Source organism: Perna viridis, chromosome 13 (genome assembly GCF_037379345.1).
Source record: "Perna viridis isolate PV_CMFRI_1.1 ecotype Kerala chromosome 13, ASM3737934v1, whole genome shotgun sequence".
NCBI lineage: Eukaryota > Metazoa > Mollusca > Bivalvia > Mytilida > Mytilidae > Perna > Perna viridis.
In genome coordinates this window covers 34841701-34858464 of record NC_142457.1, presented here as the reverse complement: position 1 = coordinate 34858464, position 16764 = coordinate 34841701, and the positions used below count along the sequence as shown (strand labels likewise).

Here is a 16764-nt window from a genome sequence, read left to right as displayed (position 1 = left end):
TTAATTACTCATATAACTATATAGTTACTCCTCTCCTCAGTCCTCAACTACATGTATTCTAGCTTTTTTATTTACATGTATTTTGCAGATGAAATGGTTTGTACGTTGATAAATTCACATATGACATATAAAAAAAACATTTGACGAAAATGAGTATACACCCCTTCTCAAAAATTTATTATGAATACGAATATACATGTATGTATTTTTCAATTTAAGACGTCCGCATGTGAGCAGAACAATAAACATACAATAATTTAGAAAGTATCTAAAGCATCTAAAGTACCGAAAATTAAAAGGGACTAGTTGCACTACCGGAAGTTATAAAGCTTGACATGTCGATGTTACGTCAACCATGAACTCCCCTGCGTCAGCCGACTTCTTCCACGAATTTGTATGTAAGAGGCAATGGGGCAGCGTTCAGCACTGAATACCCTAGACTATGAATACCCTGTGGAGGGACGGCGGGATACGACGTTTTGAGGGTAATTTTATTTATATGTAATGACAAGGTACCTATAAAATGCCAAACGAAACGAAATCTACAAATTGCGAAACGAAACTGTAAAATTCGAAACGAAACGGAACGGAGGAAAAAAATATAATGTGAATTGTAACCATATACACATATATGTACTTGAAATAAATCTAGATGTATACAGCAATAAATATTCCAAAAGGATTAACCAAGATTAGCGTATCTATGTATATGTACATATATGTATGTAAGGATGTGCTACTCTTATTCATGTTCATAGCAGAGTGAATGGCTTCTTCTTCTTTTTTTCATATTCTAGGTGTAATCTTCTGCGTACTTTTCACATATGTATGTAGTATATGAATTTTCACTTGGTTTATATATGAAAAGTTCCTACTCATAACAAAACCTCACTTGGAAAGTCTACACTTCTTGTTCTTCTGTTTCTCATATAGAGTGTAAATACAATGTAGCACCTTGGGACACAGCCAAACACGTACATTTACAAAGAATTATGAATAAGATAAAGTTACAGCTTTCTTATGAACATTGAATATAAAATATTTGGATAAGATGTGATGTTTTTCATTGGTTAATAACTGACCAATCAAAGTCATTCCATGTATTAAAAATAAAGATCACGATGAACTGCATTGAATAAATTTACCGTTAAAGCTACAAAAGAACGACCTGTGTTAATACCGAAATAGTAATTTCTAGCTGTTGACATTTTAAGATATTACCTTGTATGTGGTCTTATATTATGCTAACGGCCTTTAGATTTCCTAGATGAAATGGAGTTGATTACATTTTGAAATTGTGTTTTTTACACCAGGAACCCCTCACAGTTCACACCTAGCGAATATAGTAAGATGTACACTTCAAATATAATTTCCCTGAGGTCATTATTAGATATGTTATGAAGTTTTTTTTTTTTTTTGAATGAATGAAAATGTATTTATGGCTTATGATCGCAGTATTTCATGTAGTAGCCATCCATATGTCTTTTTTGTAACTTCGTCCATGGCTACTTATCAACCTCAGTTGTGTATAGTCACATGCATTGACTAAAATTATTCAAAAAAATAATAAAATGTCTTCTGTTATGATTATAGATTTTGATGTTGGCTGATTAAAGTCAAATCAAAGGACGATGCAACAATAATTCAGCCTTGATGCCTCCTTTTTAAACTAGGACAACAAGCATATATCAGGGGTTTTCCTGGCTTTAGACCATTATGGACCCACAAGATGGGCCAATGGTTCATTTAATATAGGAGCCTATGAAATATTCAGGATTTCAGTGGAGCATTTGAATGAAAGATGGGCCCTTGCAAAATTTTAATGGGCCAGAAATCTCTTGATACTCTCATAACTGACACATAAACAGTTTATTTTGGTGCCTATCAAGGGGCCAAGCCAAATAAATGACCAGTTTAATTCTCAAGACATTTTCCTGTATAACTGAAAGGGCCCATCCCAGGATAATCCCTGATACATACATGTATATATAAACTATTTATATAAATTCTAGAAAACTCGTTTCAACCCTTACGTGACAAAATGATGATGACTTCAATGATTTTTTTCTGCCGTTTCGTTTCGTACTTTACAATTTCGTTTCAATTCATTTCATTTTGTTTTGTTTTATTTCATTTAGTTTAGTTTCGTTTCGTTTTGATTTAATTTCGCATTTTATAGGTAACCTGTAATGACATGGAGTCGCATGATGTTTATTTACCTACATTTGTAAATGTATGTTGCAAAAAAACATATCAAATAACAATTTCGTCAAAACACACACTACAGCAATAATAAGGAATGAGTTATCAAAGAAACCCATATTCTAGTGGAAATCAAAATAGTGTAATCCAGGGACAAAGACCAGACATGGAAAACAGACAAACACAACAAAGAACATAAAGTTATTAAAGTAACACATTCAAAGTAACAAAAGTAAATGAGCAACTCAGACTCCACTGAAAACTTGGAGCATGGACCAGGTGAACTGGTAAGTAAGCATCTTTTGTTTTTCTAGGAACACCTGTTGAGCTGCTCATAAGAAGTCAAGTTGAGGTTGGACGAAAGAGGAAAGGATAACAATGACACATTGAACAAGTCAGTTTTCATGGTGCAGATGGATACGTGGAATGTTACTCTTTACAGGTACACTCCTTAAGATGTTTAGGTTTCCTGCACACGCAATACTTAAATACACACACGATAAACGAACGCTTCTGTTGTGCATTAACACACGAGGATAAACAAATGCTTACTGTGCATTTAAACGCACAATAGAAAAACGATGAAAAATAATAATATTAACAAATAACGACAAAAGGAAAAAAAAGAAAATAGAATTTATGAAAATATATAAATTGATAAAAGCAAAAAATATAAAAATAACAGCTGAATCAAGGAAATAATCAAAGTACAAACATACTTGAACTCTTTAATCATGCAATTTAAACGAATGCTGGTATTGTGGGTTCAAACAAACGCTCCCAGCATGTATAACCTGGCAGCCCAGGTAATATTTTCATTCCACAAGTTTCTCTCAAATACATGTATAACCCCTGGTCACCAGTGACGTCTTCTGTCTTTTGGTTGACTGAGTAGATATGACGTTATTTTATCTATCAAATTACTTAGATTACCTTTCAGTACAAATGCACAATAAATAAGTTAATTTAGATAATTTCATCTTGGTTTTTACTTTATTTCATAAGCTGCAATTTACTCATATATTGTGCATATCTGTCGCTGGTGACCTGAGTCTATATTTTAGCAATCCTAGGGTTGCTTATAATATTGACCAGGGAATCAGATTACCAGCATGTAGACCTGGGGTTAGGGAGGTAATCCTGATTGAAAGGATATTAGTCACTAGAACGTTTGAATGACTCCTTATATGCAAGCTTCAAAGTGATACTGATGTTAAAGGGAAATAACTCCAAAAAAGGGTTCAACCTATATAACAAACTCAAAAGATGCAAGCCCTCAGTGACTCTGCTCTTTTGAAGTATCGATTCAATGTTTCAAGAGGGTATATTGAGGATTTTATTTTTATTATTATATAAGGTGGGGAAATATTTGACATGATATCTTCTTAATCTATTGCGAACCAAGATACCTTTAGATAAAATATTCAAATTCAAATATGAAAAATAATCTCTGTCATGACATGATACAGTACAGCTAACCAATACCTTTGCCAGTTTTATAACTACTTAACCTTTTTAGAGTTAAAAATATATTCTTTATTAGAATGTCTTATAAGACTTCAAGCTTCCCGTTTTCATTTTGTTACTTTGTTAAGCATAAAATGTACAGATCTATACAGTTTTGAACTATGTTAGCATATAAGATTGTTCCTTAATGCAGAAGTAGGAATATTTGTATTACATTAAAATTAAGCTGGGCCTTACAATACTCTATCATCAATATATAAGTCATCATAATGTGATATTTGGTAACCTTATTAAATATTAACATTACTGAAAATTTTGGTAAATTAAAAGCCTAGCATCTCCTCCAAAATAGACAGAATAAAATTTCTTGTTAAATCTGATATATTAATTCTTTAAGTAGCACTCGCGGTAAGAATCATGCAAAATGTGATTCACAGGTAAAAAGCATACATATTTTTATTTTTGATATTTTGTTTGAATTGCCATAGTAAACAGACATTAACGTTCAGTTTATCATATAACCGTGTTCTTAAGAGATAAAAATTATAGGAATGCCCTGTAGATTTCATAATTAAGGGAGATAACTCTGTAAATGACACTCAAATACAGTAGAATCTATTGGATTTTCAATGTTGATTATCTCCTAAGAGCAGGCAGATTTGAATGAATAATTACACATTTCATAGAATAGACCCATAAAACAACTTAATTACGAAAATAAAAATATGTAACCTTTTTGGGGTGTATCGCATATTTCAGATTTTGCATGATTCTTACAAAGACAGTCACTTAAAATATTGGCAGATGATACACAGAAGTTAGTGTAATATCATGTAAAAAATTTAAGAAAGTTGAATGATGGGAAAAATTGGGGATACTCCAGGTCTACTACCTTAAGAGAATACTCAAAATTTAAGAAAAAAAACCAATTGCTGATATTTTGCTCCCAAAAATGAGTTAATATGGAGTTACTAAGGCATTCCTATATCAGGGAGAACCATGAGCTTTACAACACATGTACTGTCTGTGCTAGTCTCATTAAAATAGTAAAGGACATTAGGTTTATAGAATGTCTTTCTATAAGTGGTTCATAAACTCAACAATCTTTTAAGAATTTCAAAATGTTTGTCTTCATGGCTAGTTCTGTATTATGTCCATTGTTAATGAAGTTACCAGAGTCAGAACACTGATGCATGTACTGTGGAATGTTTTATTTACAGATAATATGATCAATACCATTTTCCATTCAAGCTGGGGTATATAATGATAACTGCAGTTTTTGCAGTAGTGTTTATCTGGAGAAAAGCCTGATTACTCAGAAGTCTGTTGTCTACCACTTTTTCCAGTTGTTTCCAGGATATTTTTTGATATTGTTTAAGGAGCTAGACCTAGAATAAGGGGCACAACTCTTGCAAATTATTGGAACATTTCTATTCTGCATTTTACATCAATCTCATGTAAGCATGTATGTAACTTGGACTGATTTCGTTCTGTTTCAAATGAAAGCTCGATAGGCTTTGATGAAATTGAATATGATACATATCACTGATTTCAATAGTTATGTCCCTTATCCTAAGTCTACCTCCTTAAATGTTTTCTTAATACTATTACAGACTCCAGATGACAACACTTTAAAGAGCTTACTGAGACCCAACATTGAAAAAACCAGTTAAGATGGTTGTCTACAGTAGCTTACTGAGAGCCAACATTGAAAAACCAGTTAAGATGGTTGTCTGCAGTAGATAGCTGAGAGCCATCATTAAAAAACCAGTTAGGATGGTTGTCTACAGTAGCTTGCCGAGAGTCAACATTGAAAAACCAGTTAAGATGGTTGTCTACAGTATCTTACTGAGAGCCAACATTGAAAAACCAGTTAAGATGGTTGTCTACAGTAGCTTGCCGAGAGCCAACATTGAAAAACCAGTTAAGATGGTTGTCTGTAGTAGCTTACTGTCATACTGAGAGCCAACATTGAAAAGCTAGTTGATGATTGTTTACAGTAGCAAAACATAGTCTGTAAGAGACATCACCATCATACTAAGCTACTGTTGGTGAGGAGAAGGTCTGCTTGGTGTTAGCATTAAGTACCTTATTAGAGCTGAGTAGTGAAAGGTAATTCATGATACAATATACATAATAAGCCTTTGGAGCAATACAAAAATATCATGATATGTATCATCATTCAACATTAGCCTTACATTAACAGCAGTCATACTATATTTAGTCATTTTTTAAAGAAGCCAAATGCTTATTATCTGGATTAACATTGTGTAAGGGCATTTATGATTTGTATAACCACTCTTTTGCACATGTCATTTATTTTCAGTTATACAGCAAAAGTAAAACAGAAAACTGAGGTAGAAAGGCAAAATCTAAGTATCACTATTCACGGCAGACTTGGAGAGGCAAAGTCTTAAGTATCACTATTCATGGCAGACTTGGAGAGGCAAAGTCTAAGTATCACTATTCATGGCAGACTTGGAGAGGCAAAATCTAAGTATCATTATTAATGACAGATTATACAATACAGGTTTTGATCTGACCAACAATCCAGGGCTCACACTACTGGGTGATTCGAGCAAAATAGTTGCCCTAGGATTGCTCACTTACCCCTGAGACAACACCAAAAGCTACTAGAGTGAAGTCACTGTTGCACTCTCATTTTCAGACCTCGCCCATTATTTGGACTGTACTGAGTCTTTTAGCGGTATTTTGACCAGCTTTATCTCTCTTCCAATAACAATTCAAAGAAGAATGGCGCCTGTTCAAGAAAAACGAATTTAAAAATCTTCAAAATCTATTGAATATTAGGTTACAAGCAAGTATTTTAATCAGCTTTTAATTTCTAACATTTAAGACCAGGTACAGAATGAACATTTGTCACTCCAGGTTACGATGGATTGCAACAAAACTTTGCCCAAATATACCTTACAATATATCCTTGTCAATATTGTATGGGGATATTTGATCTGCCAAAAACCATGGACAATGAAATTAAAAAAAAGACTATAGGGGGTCAAATTGACGATTTTTGGAAATAACTTGTAAACAAATAGGTTTAGCTAAAGTCTGACAAGGTAAGATTGATCAGCATGATGAGACTGACCTTTGCCGAAAATATTCATCTGCACCATGAAAACTGATTTGTTCAAAGTGTCATGGTTTTCCTTTCCTCTTTTGTCTATCCTGGACTTGACTTTGTATGAGCAACTCGGCGGGTATTTCTAGAAAAGCAGAGGAAGCTTACCCTACCGGTGCACCTGTTCCATGCTACCAGTTTTTAGTGGAGTCTGAGTTGCTTATCTACTTTTGTTACTTTGTGTGTATTGTTTTTGTTACTTTATGTTCTTTGTTGTGTTTTTCTGTTTTCCATGTTTGGTCTTTGTCCCTGGATGACTTTCTTTTGATTTCCACTATAACCTTGGTTCCCTTGGTTACTCTTTGCTGTATATTTCTGTTTTCCATGTCTAGTCTTTGTGCCTGGATTACATTCTTTTGATTTCCGCTATAACTTTGGTTCCCTTGATTACTTGTTGTTGTGTTTGTCTGTTTTCCATGTCTGGTCATTATTCTTTGATTACATTCTTTTGATTTCCGCTGGAATCTTGGTTCCCTTGAATACTCTTTCATAAAGCCCAAATAGATCTTACAATATATCCTTATCAGTGTTGTATGGGGATTTTCGATCTGCCAAAAACTATGGCTAATGATACTAAAAGTAGACTATAGGGGGTCAAATTAAAGATTGAAGATTTTTGGAAATAACTTGTAAACAAATAGGTTTAGCTAAAGTCTGACTAGGTAAGATTGGTCAGCATGGTGAGACCGACCTTTGTTGAAAATATCCATCTGCACCATGAAAACTGATTTGTTCAATGTGTCATAGTTTTCCTTTCCTCTTTTGCCTATCCTGGACTTGACTTTGTATGAGCGACTCGGCGGGTGTTTCTAGAAAAGCAGAGGAAGCTTACCCTACCAGTGCACCTGGTCCATGCTCCCAGTTTTTAGTGGAGTCTGAGTTGCTTATCTACTTTTGTTACTTTGTGTGTATTGTTTTTGTTACTTTATGGCTACTTTGTTGTGTTTGTCTGTTTTCCGTGTTTGGTCTTTGTCCCTAGATAACTTTCTTTTGATTTCCACTATAACCTTGGTTCCCTTGGTTACTCTTTGTTGTATATTTCTGTTTTCCATGTCTAGTCTTTGTGCCGGGATTATATTCTTTTAAATTTCCGCTATAACTTTGGTTCCCTTGATTACTTGTTGTTGTGGTTGTCTGTTTTCCATGTCTGGTCTTTATTCTTTGATTACATTCTTTTGATTTCCGCTGGAATCTTGGTTCCCTTGAATACTCTTTCATAAAGATCTGTTGAATTTTATTGCCCTTGAAGAGTAAAAAAATAACTATGAGAGATTTGTTTTATAAATGAAAACCCAATTGAAAACTAAGATACACACTATTGATTAAATGATTCTTGTGACAATAGTAAACAGAAGGTCAAGAGGTCAACTTTAGAACCTCTAGATTTTTTGTTATTTTCTTTGTAAAAAAAATTAACAGCTCTCATGACAATTCCAATTGTATGCACAATAAACAGATCCTTCAGTGGTGTAAATTTCAGAAAAAAAAATTGTAGACTGAATTATCTATTATTGATGCAAATTTTAGAATAATCTGTTGACTCCTTAGAGTTATGTCCCCTGAAAATGTCATTAATGACAAGGTTTTAAACCACTTTTTCCTGTTTTTGAAGCAGATTGATGATTAATGTAAATTGATGAAAAAAAATGTTTCTGGTTAATAAGTCAAATGTATATTGTGATATCATGTCAGTCTGTCTGTCTGTCACCCGTTAGGTTTGAAGGTAGCTTTTATATATCAGGTTGGTTAGTCAAGTGTATATGGTGATTCCATGTCTGTCAGTCTGTTGCACTATAGTTTTGGAGGTGTTTGTTTTACCTTTGGTTAATTAGTCGAGTGTATATGGTGATTCAATGTCAGTCTGTGTGTCTGTCTGTCTGGTTTTGAGATATTTTGTATACCTCTGGTAAATTAGTCAAATGTATATAGTGATCTCGTGTCTGTCTGTCTGTAACATGTTAGGTTTGGAGGTAGTTTTTTATACCTCTGGTTAATCAGTCAAGTGTATATGGTGATTCCTTTTTGATCAGTCTATCTGTCTGTGTGTCTGTTTGCTTTTGAGATATTTTGTATAGCTCTGGTAAATTAGTCAAATGTATATATATTGATCTCGTGTCTGTCTGTATGTCTGTAGCATGTTAGATTGGAGGTAGTTTTTTATACTTCTGGTTAATAAGTCAAGTGTATGAAGTGATCTGGGTGTCAGTATGTCTGTCTGTTAAGACAGGTTTGGGTGTTCTTTTTTAAATATAAAAGTCATTAGTTCATTGGTTACAGATTTTATGCAAGTACAATGTTTTTATTCTTGTTCTATTTTCTGGACATTTGTCTCTCCAGTGGTGTGGAAGAATGTGTTGGACAAAATCTTAGTCTGCTTTCATCTCAATTGTTCCATGTTCATCTTGACTGTGTATATATCATCTTCCAGTACTATGTGCATGGGGCTGTTTGAGATGATGGCTGCATTTCATCATCATCCATGGATTCAGCAACTGAGGACCTGCCACAAATATTTTTTTCGCCTTAATCTTCCTGAATGGATTTAGACTCTCACTGTCTACAAACCAGCCTGACTTCTTTATGTTCCAGAATGTATGTAGACCACCCTGACCCTCATGATAAACTTATGATGTTCAAGTATCTTTTTTAAAGTAAATCGGAAGTGATAAATGCTTTCCAATGGCAAATCTGAAGGGTTTATGCTTTTTTGATATAACAATTGACATTTCAATACACGTTAAAAAAAAACTGTGCTACTTACTAACTGTTACAGTCTGTGGCATCAACATTTTACCTACTAGCCCGAATAGTCAATTTCAGTATATCTTTATAAGAATGCAACTGAAATTCTCAGACTTTTCACCAACACGAATCAATTTTTACTAGCCTCAGGTTTTGGGCTAACGACTAAAAGCACAGATTGAACTAATTAAGGAAAGTCACTATATTTATTTATCTATGTATGTTATTTTGTATGAATTACATAATGTGAAACCTGTCTAAACCAACATCCTTCAAATTTAAATTGGCTCCTCTAAGACTTGTATAGGTTGTTGGTTTTCTAAGGTTCCAAAATCTACATTTACACTGATATAAAGATCTTTATAAAAAAGTATCTGCTTTAGACAGGTTTCACTGTATATGAAATATCTAAGTTTTGTGTTGTGCCTTTTGTTTCAAATAGTTTTTTTTTGTTTGTTTGTTTGTTTTTTTTAATTATCTCCCTTAGACCACACATTTTAAGCTTCTCTCAAATTAATTCTTTTTTCCATCGGATTGTTATTGGGGGCTTCTTGCTTGTTAGAAACCAAGGTAAAGTCAAGTCCAACTCAATATCCAGATGAGGCACTGACCATATTTTGCTGATGGAGGGCTAGGATAATTAGGAGATTAAAATTCAGAATCCTCCACAAAAAATGTTCTTACTCAATCACTCTGACATTTCAATATTGTCTTTCTTATCAGCATGAGATATTGATATCTGCTGAGTTAAGGGGATGATATCATTCAAGGACTGATCACATGGGCAATATTCAAACGGTCATTAATCTGTTTATCACATGTGTTTTTTGGCAGTCCTTTAAGAAAGAAAAACCATAAATGACTAGCAGATACATTGTGTGGTATATTCTTTTGACATAAAGTCAAGCTTACAACTTACTTTTATTTTCCTACTTTATAGGAAGCTGGGCATCATATGTACACGAAGAAATATGGTTACTGTCAGGGAGACTACAAAGGGAGATAAACCAAATCAAGTATGTTTCATGTTTATAAATCGTAAGCACAACTTCTCCCTTAACATCTCAATGGATTTTGATGAAACTTTATACAAAGGTTTTGCAACATATTTAGATGTGCATGAAATAAGATAGTTACTGTCAGCAGACTCCAAGGGGAGTTAATCCAACTTAAGTGTTGAAATGTTATAACCTCATAAGCGCATCTCCTCCTACACCGCTGAATTGATTTTGATGGAACTTTATAGGAAGGTAGGGCATCATATATAGATGTGCATGAAAAAATACAGTTACTGTCTGGGGACTGCAAAGGGAGAAAGTTGAACTTCCAGGTTACACATTCAACTGCATTTGAAATGGGGTGTATTCTCTTTATGAACTTGCTGAAAGTATTTCTAGTTTATCTTTAGTTGGTGTGTGTTTTTCTATTATTATTTATAGTGTTTTATTTGTTTCTGTGTCTGTATCATGGTCTCTTTTCTACTTTACATTTAACAGATTATCTGGTATTCTCCAGTTGAGTGGTTGGTCCATGTGGGTTAAAGAGATTAGAACTGCTCCCCGCTTTTATTTATTTTGTTAATTTTGCCTTCTTAGTCCGGTATGTTTCCTGGTTTTATTGTATTATAACCAATTGTTAGGCACAGATCAGGTTTGTACTTAGGGGGATGTATGGCCTAGTTTGTTTTAAAAAATAAGATTATTCCACATTTCAGCCAAAATTTTTTTCTCTGTTATACGATAAAAAAAAAACAATTCAATATTTCCATCATCCCTATTTTGATTATAACCAAATAAATATTTTAACCCTGGCTGAAAAATTAATTATTTTCGCGCTTCGGCAAAAAAAGTTTGTAACTCACCATAAAGTCCGAGCCCCCTCCCCTTTTCCATAAGAGCCTTATTTCATATCAAACAAATGAAATGCCTCGCAGGGCTTAGCTTGATACTAAGCAGGGGTTAAACCATGAAGGGTTGGGTCATATTTTTACACACTATTGAAGCTTGATGCAGATTTCAATTTTTCATAAAGATCTATACATTTATACTTCCTGTCCAGACGAGAAATATCTACCAACCTCGACAATGACAGAACTGACAATGGAATGATACGACCGCAAATTTGTTTTAATCTATCTGTTATTTGAATTGGTGGATCCTTTATTCATGGTGTCGATGGGGGGAGAGATCGACTGATTGATTGATTGAAAGCAGTGAATTGACTGTTTCATACTTTTCTAGTGCAAAATCTTGTTATACTATTTAAATTGAAATGAATCTGCTTTTATATGATCTCTAACAAGGACCTCTTTACTAGATACAAGCAGGAAGACATGAACATCATCATCAGATGATACAGATGGATTGGACACATCTTAAGAAAACATCAACAAGACCACAGTAAAACAGCCCTTTTCTGGAAACTACAGTGAAAGCAACGCAGAGATAATGTGGCGTCATACCATTGTGTTGGAAATGAGCAAAGTTAGCCACTAATGGGAAAGCCTATATCAAATGGTCAAAAAGCAAACATCAATTTGGTGTACTTGGCAGTAATTAAGAACTGGCTTGACACTTGATCCTATCTTCACACCAAACAATTCAATGTGCTTGCTCATGGAAGTACCATCTATCGTTAAATCAATCACTCGTTTCCAAGAGATAAGGCAAAACAAATGTGTTTACAGTCGCATCCTGAAAAAATAGGGTCAGTCGGTTGGTCAATTTTTTTTATTTCCATTTTGTACAATAATTGAGGAAATGGTTACTGATCAAGGACAAAATTTTCAGAAATTGAAATTTCCTGATAAAAAATTCAGTGTTGGAGGCAAGCAAATAGGGTACAATGTATGTCGGGTTACAGTAAACACACATTTTTGTTTTGCCTTACCTTGAAACATTGTCTTATAATCCCTGTCTGTATTTTCTGCTATTTTGGGGGATGCAGAAAAGTTAAAAACAACCAATCCTTAAAAATTACCCTATGACCACTCGAAATTCCTGGCAAGGGAGGACATTACAACTTACCCCTGCAGGCAAACACAATGAGTTTCGTAGAATATATATATATATATATATATATATATATATATATATATATATATATATATATATATATATATATATATATACATGTATTTTTTTTACATTTTATGTTTGTACAAAATTAAAAGACAAATTACACAAAAAAATATCAGATTTTCTTGATTTCAACAATTGTAAGTATTTTTCTGGACACTGGAAAACTCAGGAGCAATAACACTTCTCTTAAAATCAGTCTAACTATTGATGATGTGCAATGGCTTGATTTAAAATGTTTCACAGTAATTTTGAATTGGAAGAAAACTTAATTGATACATCAAAATAGACCTATAATTAAGTTATTGTCATATGGACTTTAAAACTTAAATTTCTTTTGCACTAAAATTACTTACAAAAAAACAAGTGGTAAATGTTGTTATACTATTGTAATGAAGTCTACAAAAACAAAACAAAACTTAAAAAAAATGAAACAACAACATACATGTAAGTCCCCAAAGTGATAAAATCTTGATTAAAAGTTTTGTTAGTTCCTATCGACAGACTCCTACTAATGATGACTGATGGACAGCATTGACATGGTTTGGAAGCAAAATGGATTGTCTCCCTTAGAACTACAATGTACATTACAATGTAATTAAAATTATTTACATGTAGAATTTAAATTAATGGTTTGTATCTGTTTTTTGAACTTAATATATAAGTGTAAGTTTTTGTAAGAATCAGGCAAAATGGATGTCAAAACCCCACCAACCTGACAATATAATTTCACCCTTGGATACTATCACTATATGAAAATACCATAATTTGATCTCTGCATCACTGGATTTGTTCAAAAAAATTTTCAAGAGAATGTTATAGAAATGAAATTTTTGACAGAATTCGCTGCCCTTGTAATCTTCTTTTTATGTGCATTTCAATGTGATTATAAGTCAAGTTACCAAAATGATACGAAAAATCTTAACTTTTAACTTTAAATCTGAGAGCAAATCCATGTAGTCAAATTACACTTGGAAAACGGTTGGGTTTTGTCATACCATGGTTCAACAACTGCCTAACTCTTACAGAGACTGACACTTAATACATACATTTACATTACATAATTCTGAGAGAGATATAACTAGAAATACTTTAAGCAATCTCAATAAGAAAATGCCACTTCTTTACATGTACTTGGAAAAAACTGTAAGCAATCCACACTTGGTAATATCCCCCTGCCACTTTCCTCTTTACCACTCATCCACACAAATTTCTGACAATTTAGTGTAATTTTTATGAACCCAGTCAATGAAATATGGCAAAATCAGGGGTTTTCACAGCCTTGTCTTAGGATCTATAAAATCACAGATATGTGTTTTATTAGTCTGAATCTTTTGTATTTGCTAGTAAATAATATAAATAATGTGAAAAAACCTAATATATTCATTCCATTGATATTCATGCATCTAATGTAAGTCACTACATGTATATACCTTGTGATGTCTCAAAAACACCTAATTTTAGAGTTCCGCATACACTATAAGGTTTCAAAAACGAAATTTTTTGTAGAAAAACTGGAAAAATACAGCTGACTGTCTGTTTATGTACCTGATAAGCTTAGAACCTTACATCATTTTATATTTGTTTCAGATCTTATTTCCTTCGATTATTGGACATGCAATGTACCACTGATACTAAATTTGCTATAACTTATATATTTTTTCAACTAATCATGATGAGCACATTTATTGATCTAATAGGTACGAGAACACAATTAATTCCCCTTGGTTTTCGTTGTATACGAATATAGTTCCAACTTTGGTAGTAGGTACCTTCCACATTTTTTCATATTTTTACTGGAAACTTATTTGCTAAAGTTTTGCCTCTAATTGGTAGAAAATTGGTTAAAATTACATGGGATTTTTTTTCATTAATCAATTCTGACTAAAAGTTGTGATTTGGTTTAGTGGAAGAAGGTTAAAATTTAGGACTTTTAACTCAGTTCATTTGTCATGTTTACCCCATCTCCGAATTATATGTACTAATTTCAGAAAATGATGGTAAAATTTTCTACAATTTATATATAAAATCCTGTTTGTACATATCTTTAGGCCAGAGAAGTTTTATTCAGTTTGTGCCGGTGGAATTTTTTTAATCTGCTCAAATGTGTATATTGAAATGCACTTGAAAATTAATTGCAGTCTCGTGCCTGCAGGTCTCAGTATCGTATAGATTTCTCCATTGGCTCCAATGCTAACGGTGCATGTTTCAAAAAATTTTTAAAAATTGAAAAGTTGATTCAAATAAACTTTCATACATATATCATGTTTCAGGAAATGTTCAAATTTGATTTTAACTTAAAAAACCTAGACCAGTCCACGAAGATTGGAAAATCATCAAACCTTGAAGTCAAAAGCACATGTTTTCTACTTTCACTTTGGTATTGTTGTTGTGCTGCAGTACTCCCTATCAACTGGATATCCTTCCTCTTTCCTGTCTTTGAATCTGTAAATAAAAATCACACATTTTTTCTACTTGGATACATCTTTAAATATGGCCAAAATTCAAGTTCAAAATTAAATGCAGCTCTTTAAAAAAAAAATAAGAAAAAAAAGGAACTCTATTTTATTAGCCTCCATGTTTTGACGTACACCCGCTCAAGAATATCAATACGATACTGGTACCTATTACTAAAGGCAAAGTTTGCGAAAAAGTTTTAAAAAAATTTAACAGTTAATGTGATGTGTTTTGAAATACCTTGTAATTTTTTTTTTAATTTCCATGGGAAATATGGTTGTAGCGGACAAATTTATACATGTACCCTATTCTGCGAAATTAGAAATTTCAATGGAAATAGTGAAATTTTTAGTTTTTTTAATTTTTAAATTTCAAACACAATTTTTAAGATGTTTGGGATAATTTGTCATAAAGTTGTAATAGATGTTCTAAATATTTGAAATTTATGAAAATTGTTGACCTTTTCTGTATTATGTAATTTATGTGATTTTTTATTATTGTCATGTATGAATATTTGACTTTTTTCAAAATAAAAGTTGTACTGTTAACTTTTTGTTTTCTTTGAGCCAAATATATTACTGAACATTTAAAAGAACAATTAATGCTGAATAACTGTGATGGTTAATGATTTTATGAAACTTCACACCTAGGCTAGAATAGCCACTTAAACTGCTTAGATGTTGGAGCTCCGGGTCACTCATCAGCCTCATAATCATACCAGTAAAAATGACACTGTTGGCACATTAATGCAAATTTTGAAATAATGCAACCTCTTGGCACTTAGCAAGTATGATACAAATATTTCTAGAAAAGTATATATACACAGAATTCCAAAAATCCACATTCAAAGTGCAAAAATGCCAAAAGTACACAAGTCAAAAAGTGGCTATTTCAAGCATGGACATGATAAAAGAAGACAAGTGCCTACCATAAAATGGGAAACTGAGCCTCAAAAAACTGTTTTTCATAGACCAGATGCAAACACTAGAGCAGAGGAAACATTAAACCCACAAGCATTACCTATTTTGGAAGAGAATGTGAAAAAAATGGAAAACCCACCAAAAATCACAGTACTTAGAGAAAAACCTGGGGAGGAGAACATATTTGAAAAGTACATGCACCCTAAAATACAAGGCAATAAGGACACTTACAGATTTCTACATGCAGATAAGACTTGTAAGCTGTTCACTGAAGCATTTCATGAACATGTAAACCAATTTCCAGACTGTCCAGGCAATTTCCAGTTTGACTACTCAAAAGAGCGACAGCATACCATGTGCTGGATGGAAAGTGTGGTATGTACATTGTGTGGATACAAAACTAAAATGGTCCCTCTTTATGAAGAAGTAGACTCAGGCAAGAGAGGCAGAAAGGCAGGTGCACCAAATATCAGACTGCAGATTGCACTAGCAGACAGTAGCATTTCAAATAGTGCATGGTGCCAGATTATGAGCACTATCAGTCATCCCGCACCATTTAGTACAAACATGCAGAGACAAGCAAACACCACTGGAGAAGAACTTGTGAAAATGAACAAAAAAAACATGAAGGAACAAAGAAAAACTGTAAAAAGGACACTTCTAAGACATGGGTTCCCAGAAAACACACCTATACCAGCTGAAACTGACACACAATACAACAAATCCTTGTTCGGTCACCGTAAAACAACACCGTTTCAGC

The 16764-nt window shown here is 33.2% G+C and overlaps 1 protein-coding gene and 1 long non-coding RNA gene across 3 annotated transcripts in view; one reads left to right on the top strand and one right to left on the bottom strand.

Annotated features, from left to right (window-relative positions):
• Positions 1-263: 263 nt before the first annotated feature.
• LOC148600598 (uncharacterized) lies at positions 264-12587 on the top strand. Its single transcript, XR_015917774.1, has 5 exons — positions 264-485; positions 2517-2644; positions 5283-5781; positions 5996-10566; positions 11867-12587. It is a non-coding gene; the product is annotated as an uncharacterized LOC148600598 (long non-coding RNA).
• A 627-nt stretch (positions 12588-13214) lies between these two features.
• LOC148600596 (uncharacterized) overlaps positions 13215-16764 on the bottom strand; it is a 72445-nt gene continuing 68895 nt past the window's right edge. For both annotated transcript variants that reach the window (XR_015917766.1, XR_015917765.1), the window contains exon 4: positions 13215-15072. The gene's annotated coding sequence lies outside the window, so the exon portion shown is untranslated. The remainder of the gene's footprint in view (positions 15073-16764) is intronic.